At 36.5% G+C, this 10050-nt stretch overlaps 1 protein-coding gene across 31 annotated transcripts in view; it reads right to left on the reverse strand.

The window, feature by feature from the left end:
- Positions 1 to 10050, reverse strand: part of CFAP20DC (CFAP20 domain containing) — a 352305-nt gene that overhangs the window by 286270 nt on the left and 55985 nt on the right. The gene's annotated exons all lie outside the window — the stretch shown is intronic.

Genomic DNA, 10050 nt, shown 5'->3' on the forward strand with positions numbered 1-10050 from the left:
TGATGATATCTTTTGCCAGGAGTTCATTTGTAAAATAATTATATTCTGTGCTATTTACAGAAACAAATTTTCCAGGTTATATAACACAAGATGAAATTAGTGTACTGCATTTAAACAATACTAAATACAAGATTAACGAGAAACTGGCAGAAATAAAGAAAAATCATGAAGAAAGGTCAATGAGTATTTTAGTTCATCACTCAAATCAGCCAAACCTGAAATTTCCATTGTGCCTTTTTTCTTTTATATGTTTACTCTTACTGTTAATAAAATCAGGACTAGTTGAAAAATCCAGATGATTATATATAAGACACACAGAATCTAGGTCACTCTATCATTGGCTCTAGATCTGCAATACTAATAGTAGAACTTCTTATGTAAAGAAAGCAAATATACAGAATTAAGATAGCAAGGAAGCCAATGTACTTAGTAAGAACATGCTGCTTTTAGAATTTTTGCTAATGATGATTACATTTTAAATTCTTCCTAGAGTTTCACTATATACAGCATTACTCATTTCCTGTCTTTAAGAAAGTATTCAGTATCACTGAAGTATGCAAAGAGGACACTGTAAGTAGTTCATGACCAAGGATTTCAAGATTCATTAATAAACTTTTTTAGATATTCCACTCTACCAAAGGAAGATAAAATTTTGTAATATAAATATATTCGAAATAAATCTATAAAAGTGAACTTATGAATGAAAAAAGAAGTTTGACTTGGATACTGCTTTTGATAAAATAAACCAAGACTCAGTTTATACTTTACAAGTGGATGATAATTTTTCAATATTGGAAGTAAATTAATTTCCATAGTCTATGTGAAAAATGTATATGGCAGTTAGCTCTTCTGACCAATAAAATTTATTATAAAATTAATGCTTACCATATATGGCTTCATTTGGATGAGAGGAAGAAGTGAGCCATTTATTGATTTATTATTAGCAAAGCCACAAGACAAGGCATGTGCTAGAGCAGAAACAGAAAAAACCATGACCTCTGAAAAAGGTGGCAAACAAGAGTTTCAAAACAGTCAAGAGTTAATCCTGTGGATAAAGTATAAAAATTAGAGTAAATGAAACTAATTTGTATCAACAGAAACTCCCAATAGATTAAATGCCTAAGAGGTTCCTGCAATGTACTGATGAATAGTATGTAATAAAGATAGGAGCACAAGGAATACATTTTGTGCTCTCACAATGCCCTGGAAACACTCTGAACTGCAGTCCTAATCAGCCCTCAGAGAGGTCCTGTGATGAAGAAATTAACAACTCCAAAGAGAAAGAAATACTAGCATAGTAAATTAAAGTAGAAACTGCCTGCAAACAATGTCTGGCCTCTGCTACTAGGGCTGCTAGCCTCTGCTATGAACAAAGATGTAAAATATAGTTGGAACTTTGGTCATTTATTTCTTCCCAAGAATAGGTAATGAGTTGTCATTGGTTTTGTATACGTGTATAAAAAATGCCTGATTTTTGTTTTGTTGCTAGAGAAAAGACACTGCATCTACTGCTGCTGAGGAGTTCTTTGAAATACCTGAAGTGCTTCACAGAGTAAACAGGAGCTTTTACATCTCCTAGAGTGGTTTTAATATGGCTTGTTCCTCATCCTTTGAGTCTCAGTTCAAATGTTACTTCCTTAGAGGTACTTATCCTGACCATTTTTCCTAAAGTAGATTTTTCGGTATACTTTCTAATTTCAGGTTGAGCATCCCAAATCCAAAGATCAGAATTCTGAAATGCTCTAAAATCTGAAACTTTTTGAGCGCCAACATGATGGTCAAAGGAAATGTTCATTGGAGCATTTTTCAGATTCAGAATGCTCAGTTGGTGTGTGAGTGTGTGTGTGTGTGTGTGTGTGAGATGCAAATATTCCAAAACCTAAAAAAGTCTAAGATCTGAAACAACTTTGGTACCAAGCATTTCAAATAGGGATATTCAACCTGTACTCTGTGCACTTACTTCTTAACACTCACTTTTCTTTTTTTTTTTTAAATCTGCTTTTCTTTCTTGCCTCCACACTAGAATGCAAACTTCATGAAGACAAAGATTTTATCTACCTTGTGAGAGTGAAAATATTCTCAGCAACTTCACTTGGCACACAGTGGGCTCTAATAATATTTACCAAATGAATGAATTTGCCAAATATAAAGAAAACATTAAACATATGTTTTCTAGGTACACAATCATGAACACATGAATGAATGAATTAATTAAAATATGCCTTTTTTCAAAGGAAAGCATTTATAATATTTTCTTTACCTTGAGATCTACACTATATAAATTCCAATTGTGGTCCACATCCTCAACAATCTGTAGTTAAGTTCCTCTCCTAAGAACCAAATACTCATCAGTAACCATCTCCAACCAGATTTCTTTAGCTGTGACATCTGACAAATATTCAGTAACAAAACTGCTTACCTCCTCCCTAGGAAACTAATCACATCCTCTAAAGGCTATATATGAAACAGCATTTCAATAAATATTCACTGAATATTAAATATTCTTGAATTTTTGAACCTCAATATGAACAAATCACACTCCCCCCCAAATAATGTCCTTGATTTAGATTACTTTCATGGTCTCTATTTGCTTAAAATATATCCCCTAAAACACCAGTTCCCAACCTTTTTGGCACTAGAGACTGGTTTCGTGGAAGACAATTTTTTCATGAACCAGGGGAAGGGTGTGGTAGTGCAGGGAGAGGATGGTTTCAGGCTGAAACTGTTTCACCTCAGATCATGAGACATTAGACTCTCATAAGGAGCTCACAATTAAATCCCTAGCATGCACACTTCACAGTAGGGTCTGCACGCCTATAAGAATCTAATGCCACTGCTGATCTGATGACAGGAGGTGGAGCTCAGGCAATAATGCTCTTTAGCCCCTGTTCACCTCCTGCTGTGTGGCACAGTTCCTAACAGGCCACTTACTGGTGCTGGTCTGTGGCCCAGGACTCTGCCTTAAAAGTAAATTAGGTTTTGGAACAGTTATTCTTGATAATTCAGCAAAATACGGAAATTTCAAGTAGGTTCAAAATTTTACTGATTTATTAATATTATTACTGCTGCTAAATACATTGCAAGCAAACTATTATGTTATTAAGTTCTAAGGTATTAAGTATTTTGTTTGTATAATGCTTGTGGCAACCCTATGAAATGGGTAAGCATTGTTATCCTCATTCTACCAATAAGGAACCTGGGGCACAAGAGGTTAAATGACCTCAGGCAGGGTCTCAGGCTGCAAATGGTAAAGCTGAGATTCAAACCCAGGCAGTCTGATTCCAGGCTGTGTGCTGTTAATCCCCAGTTTACCCAGTACTATTCTAAGATGTCTGCCTGCAAATTTATTGTTACCAGCAAATGACCAGGTTAAGCACAAAAATTTAGATTGTTCAGAAACTTATATACCAATTTGACATTGCTGTAACATCCAAGTATGTGAGCACAGGGCTCATCTCATTAAACAGGGTGAGTGGGGTTGTCAAAGGCACATGGAGTGGCATATGGCCCTAACTATGTACTGGCACTACGTATAGTCAGTTGAATGACACATTGGTCAGAAAAACAAGAAATTAAAATGAAAGAGAAAAGCCTCACCTCGTTCTTCTAATGGTTTGAGAAGTCCTAGTCTATACTAATCTCATTTGAATTGTCAGAAGATTTTCATATCTCGGGGTAAAAGAATGCTGGGGTGTCACATTTTGCCTGCCTCCATCAGACAATAAATACAAAAATAATTTTGAAATTTGTTCAAATTTAATTTATAAATTCAGTACATATTTTAATGAAGGTGTTATATAAAACATTTGAATATGAAATATATAATTTGTTGCCCTTACTGAATGAAAATATAATGCTTAGTTATCTAAGGTATGTAAAAAATATCTACATAAATATCCATGCAGAACTGGAAGTTTTCAGTTTTATCCAAAAAAGGAGAAAGCTTATTTTAAAAGGCTAAATAAAATAAAAATATATATAATTTACATTTTTAATTTGTAAAACACCCCTGTCCTTCAAAAACAAATTTCAAGAATATAACTCCTTGTTTTGGCTTTCAAATGATTTGGAAAGTGATTTAAATCAGATCAGGAACTACAAAGGAGAAAAACATGGGAATTAACTTTTCCATATGAGAAATTCCGTGTTTCTAAAATAGAACAGTAGTATTAAATATATCTAACATTACAGAGGAAAAAAATGAAATATTCCATGTATGTTGATTTTCTACATAAATGATGCATATTCCCTTCCTTTTTAATAGAAGGCTTCCTAAAATGCAGTACATTTTTCTTTTTTTGTAAATGCATTACAAACTTTGTTGTAAAACAAGCATTCAGTCCATGATTCAGAAACTTTCACTAAATCCTGTAAACTCTGAAACAGGAAACCAGTACAATGTGATTGACTGAAACACAGAGAGCTATTTATCTCTAGTTCTGGCCTCTTCTCCAGTTATCTTCATGGTGAATTTCTTTTTGTTTTCCAACTTTTACGTTCCTGGGTACATGTGCAGAATGTGTGTTTGTTACATAGGATAGGTAAAGGTGTATCTGGTGGTTTGCTACACAGAACATCCCATCACCTAGGTATTAAGCCCAGCATCCATTAGCTATTCTTCCTGATGTTCTATCTCCTCCCACTCCCCACCCTCCAACAGGCCCTCGTATATGTTGTTCCCTCCCAAGTGTCCATGTGTTCTCATCATTCACCTCCTACTTACAAGTGAGAACATGTGGTGTTTGGTTTTCTGTTCCTGCACTAGTTTGCTGAGGATAACGGCTTCCAGCTACATCCATATCCCTGGAAATGACATAATCTCATTCCTTTTTACAGCTGCATAGTATTCCATGATGTATATGTACCACAATTTCTTTATCCAGTCTATTATTGATAGGTATTTGGGTTGATTCCATGTCTTTGTTATTGTCAATACTGCTGCAATGAACATACATGTGCACATATCTTTGTAACAGAATGCTTTATATTCCTTTGGGTATACACCCAGTAATGGGATTGCTGGGTCAAATGGTATTTCTATCTCTAGGTCTTTGAGGAATCATGACACTGTCTTCCACAGTGGTTGAATTAATTTACACCCTCTTTGTGGTGAATTTCTAAGGAGATACTTTCATCTGCCTCAATCATATTTTCCCTTTCTTGTCTTTCCATTAAAATAAAAATCTATCTTCGTAGGTAACTACGGAGAGGGAAGAATTCCAGAGAAAAGAAAAACACATGCACACAAACACATGTATACATTGCAAGCTCAGCACACATTTAGCTTAACTGACACACAATTCCAAGTCAATGGACTTTGCATTTTCTTAAAGCCTGCAGTGCTCTCATTGCTCAGAGGCCTTTTTCTGTCTGCTTCTGAGATTCATTACAGATGGCTAAGGCTGGAAGTATGATGCCTGGATAAGTGGGGCATTACTTTATCTTCTATCATTCTGATAAGAATCTATGAGGCAGAGAAAAGGCATATGCCGTTATTCTCATTTTTTTTTTTAAATGGGGATACTGCAGCACACAAAGAGAGTTAAGTTACTTGTTCAAGGCACCAAGCAAATTGGTGTCAGGGAATTCAAGTCTTTAAAACTGTGTTGTTCTCCTCATCAGGTAACAATAATGCCTTTTCCCTTCCCCAGTCTTTCCGACATGTTATCCAAGTACAGTATATATATCTAAATTGTATTTTATGCATTTCTAGACACCTCAAATCATCAAATTATAATTTTCTATTATGTTTTATTTGAAATCTTAGCTTTTGAAATGATACCCATAAATCCTTCAATCATGCAATTAGGAGGAAGAGGAGAGAAAGAAAGATTGGAAATAAAAAATAAGAACAGTTTCAGTGACTTCGCTTGGGTAAAGAACCAAAAGATTAAAAAAATCAGAAAACCAAAAGCAAAACCAACAATTCCGGCAGGTGGGGGAAGAAGGTTCTTTGTGACGGACAGCGTTTTGCCTCTTTGCCTCCTTATGCAGTAGGTGGAGCTATGGTACTATTCATAAAGGTTACAAGAAGACCACACGTCTGAAAAAATAATCCAGTTCGCTCCTAGAATATCCATTTTCTTTTGCATTTTCAAATGGTTCTTTTCTGTTTTTGAATCGTTTTTATCCATGCCCTGAGAATCTCAGGCTGCACTATCTATATCCTATATCCCTTTTTCTCTGGAATGACAGAGGGTTACCAACTTTGCTGTAGATCCTTATGATGCCATTTTGACAAAGATATTAGGAGATACAGTTGCACAAAGCAGGCTGCCTTTCTCTGCCCTATCACTCGATAGGTTTCCTCCATAATTTATCAAATCTATTTTTTTAGCCCAAAACAGGACTCTCCTGCAAGTGAAAAATTCCCAGAACAACCACTGGCACTTGTCTTTCCATTTTCAGTTGTAATCCATCAGAAAATATTGTCAATAATCTCTCATTAAAAAAACACTATTTGTAGAAATTTTTAAAAATGTATTCAAATAATAAGAAGTTAAAATGTTTCCAAAAGTAGTCTCAGTAATAAAATCAACTTTTATTGAAAAAAATCTTCTTTAAAAGTTTGTAGAAATCAAACAAGTTTCTCCTCATAGGGCTGCATCTAATATTACTGTGAAGATTAATTTTTTTGTTTCAACTGAATGGTCTCTTGGGTGCCTAGAGATTTGGTTATACATTATTTTGGGTGTGTCTGTGAAGGTATTTCTGGCTGAGATTAACATATGAATCAGTAGACTGTGTGAAGTAGACTGCCTCCCAAATGTGGGTGGGTCTCATCCAATCAGTTTAAGGTCTAAATACAGTAAAATGGTGGAATAATGGAGAATTTGTTCTTTCTGTCTTTTTGTTTATATATTTTTAAATTTTATGTAGGTAAGTATGTATTTAGAGATGGAGTCTCTCTCTGTCACTCATGCTGGAGTGCAGTTGTGTGATCTCAGTTTATTGCAACCTCTGCTTCCTGGGTTTAAGAAATTCTTCTGTAACATGGTGAAATCCTGTCTCTACTAAAATATAGAAGAAATTAGCTGGGTGTGGCAGTGTGTGCCTATAGTCTCAACTACTTGGGAGGCTGAGGCAGGAGATTGCCTGAGCTCAGGAGTTTGAGACCAGCCTGGGCAACATGGTCTTTTTAGTTGGAACATAGGTCTTCTGCCTTGGGAGTCTTCCAACTTGGACTGGAGCTTATACCATTGGCTTTTCCAGTTGTCAGGCCTACAGACTCAACCTGGAACTATACTATTGGCTCTCCTGGCCTTTCAGCTTGCCAGACTGTGGGTTGTGGGACTTCTTGGCCTCCATAACCACATGAGCCAATTCCGTATAATAAATCTCTATCTATCTATCTATCTATCTATCTATCTATCTATCTATCTATCTATTGTTTCTGTTGCTCTGGAGAACCCCGATCAATATAATTACTAATTTCATGTTAAATTGCTTTGGTATAAAAGAAGCAAAAAAAAGGTAAAAACATCATAATTGGGTTTTCTTGTAAACAATAGGCATAGTTTCCAAACTTATTTATACAAAGAAATCTCACCTGTATTAACTGTTAACAACTGTGCTTAGTTTTATATATTTGACTCTAAACATGCTAACATGGTGGCAAAAGAAAATGAGGATAACACCTCTGTGTCTTCCTGCTCTCTGGAAAAGCCCATTCTAGGCTTCACATGACAACCCACATAGCTACCTTTATCTGTTCTTCCTACAAGAAAAATATTCAAAACTTATACCAAAAAATGGCTGTGATTTACCTTGTTTGTAACTTTTAAGATAAAGAAAGATTACAAATAGATTTGTAATGTATGACGTACACACAACTTCAAATCCACAAACTTACTTCCTCTTAATAAGTTCCTTTACATAGAAAGCCTTTTCTATGTAAATATAAACAAATTTATGACTGCCTACTATATCCTGGGTCAGGAAAACAAAAAGTATGCCATGTGAACTGTTGTTGTTGATCTATAAAGAAAAAAAGAAGCTAGAGCTGGAATGTACATTAAATTTATCAACAAGCACATATTTTTTTCCCTAGCAAGAATTTTTCAAAGAAGGAGAATGCTGATTTATATTAGAGCCCAAGTTCTTTATCTCACTGTAGTGGATACTTTGAGTAGCACAGTTCTAGGTAATTCTAGATGCTTTTGAGACAGCCAGGTGGGAGGGAGTTCCCAGAAAAACTCCAACAGGCCTACACACTGGGAAGAGTACACTGGGAGTGGAGCCACAGAGGTTGGCACCATTTGCAGCAGGGGAGGGGCCTGGCCCCTCCTCTTCCTGTGTGGAATCTGGGATTCAAGCTGTGGGTGGGAAGTGCTCTAGGAGGGATTCTGGCTTTGCGAAGGTTTCATGTTCCCCCTTTATAACCCCCCAAAATCCTGCTTTACTCACCCTTCAAACTGTCTGTGAGCCTAAATTTTCATGGCCGTGGCACGGACAAGGACCCTGTCTTCAGCTGAATTAAGGAAAAGTCCTGCAACACTTTTTAGATGTATTATTTTGCTATTTACAATGGCTAACATTTATTTAGTTCTCACGTGCCCAAACCTACACTAACTCATTTAATCTTCATTAAAAAACTTGTGAAATAAGTACTATTAATATTATTATCTCTATTCTATAGATGAGAAAATAGAAGCACAAACTAAACATGGTAAGTAGTGAGCTGGGCTCTGGCTCTAGAACATGCTCTTACCACTTCACTATACTGCCTCCTTTGAAATTTGAATCCTCATGACAATTCGGTGAGGGAAACATTACTGTCTCCATTTAAGAGTTGAAAGACAATGCTCTTAGATCCCCAAAGACAAAGCCTGAATATAATTCATCCTGCATATTCTCTCTTGAAGCCTTTAATCATGGCCTCAAGCTCATAGGCATTGTAGAGAAATGCAGAGGTATCATGAAAGATGGCCTTCTACTCTCATGAAGCTAGCTCATAACCTCATAGAAGAGATACTACCAAGTACAAAGTGGAAGATTTGCCCTGTCCTGGGCTTGGAAGAATGAATGCGAGGGTCAAAAAATTATTTTAAGGACTTACCCCAACCTCTAAGCCTTGAAAGTAGACAGGTCTAGTCTTATAAGATTGCAAATGCCTATATTTCTTATTCTATCATTTGTATACTAATGAGATACAGGAAGAGGGACAAATAGGTAATTCTCCATAGCAATGTACAGACTGTAGAGTCTTTCTTCTGCCTCGGGGAGTGGGCATAGGGGAGTCCAGCAAAGAATTAGACAAATAAGATCCCATAGAAGGCAAGATCAAGATAGTATGTAAATGTATCCTACTCTCCAAAAGTGGGATTGAGATCTTCAGAGTCCACATACTAACCACACAGTTGGTCTTCCATCGAGTTGGCCTCTGTGATTTCAATAAAGCCCTAGCCCAAGCTTGAAGGTTATTGTAAGCAAAATCTTGGGACTTTGGGAGCTGTTTCTTTGGGTGGACAGCTGTCTAGGGGCAAGTCCTTAAAGGCCATGGCAGATTCTGCAGAGGTGGTAGAGACCGCAGTGGCAGCAGTGAAAGAAGCTCATTAAGTTTAGGAGGAGCCCTCCCAATACATGTTTTCCAGAATGGTAAAAGATTCTGAAGTTCTCATAGGTCTGGTTTGAATGCCCATTCTGATCCTTGCAAACTGTTATGACTGTGGAGAATTTAGCTATCCTCTGTAAGTCTAAGTTTACTCATTTGTAAACTGGGGATAATAATATCAAACTCACAGGATTAAACTACATGACACCCATACAGTACTTAGCATAGAACATGGAGTCCTTACCATGTGCCAGGCATCCTTTTAAGCTCTCATGCCTATTAACTAATTTACACTTCACAATAATCCTATGAGGCAGCATCATGGACTACATTATTAATCACAAATAGTCCCTGCTCCTATCTTTGTGGGAGGAAAAAACAGCCCCACCCTGTGACTTTAGGGTAAGCCATGTGACAAATATTAGGCAGTGGAAATGGGCAGACGTGACTCAACAGAAGCTCTAAGAAGCACCCAGAGGTCTCATCACAATACTGAC

This window comes from Callithrix jacchus, chromosome 15 (genome assembly GCF_049354715.1).
Source record: "Callithrix jacchus isolate 240 chromosome 15, calJac240_pri, whole genome shotgun sequence".
Classification (NCBI taxonomy): domain Eukaryota; kingdom Metazoa; phylum Chordata; class Mammalia; order Primates; family Cebidae; genus Callithrix; species Callithrix jacchus.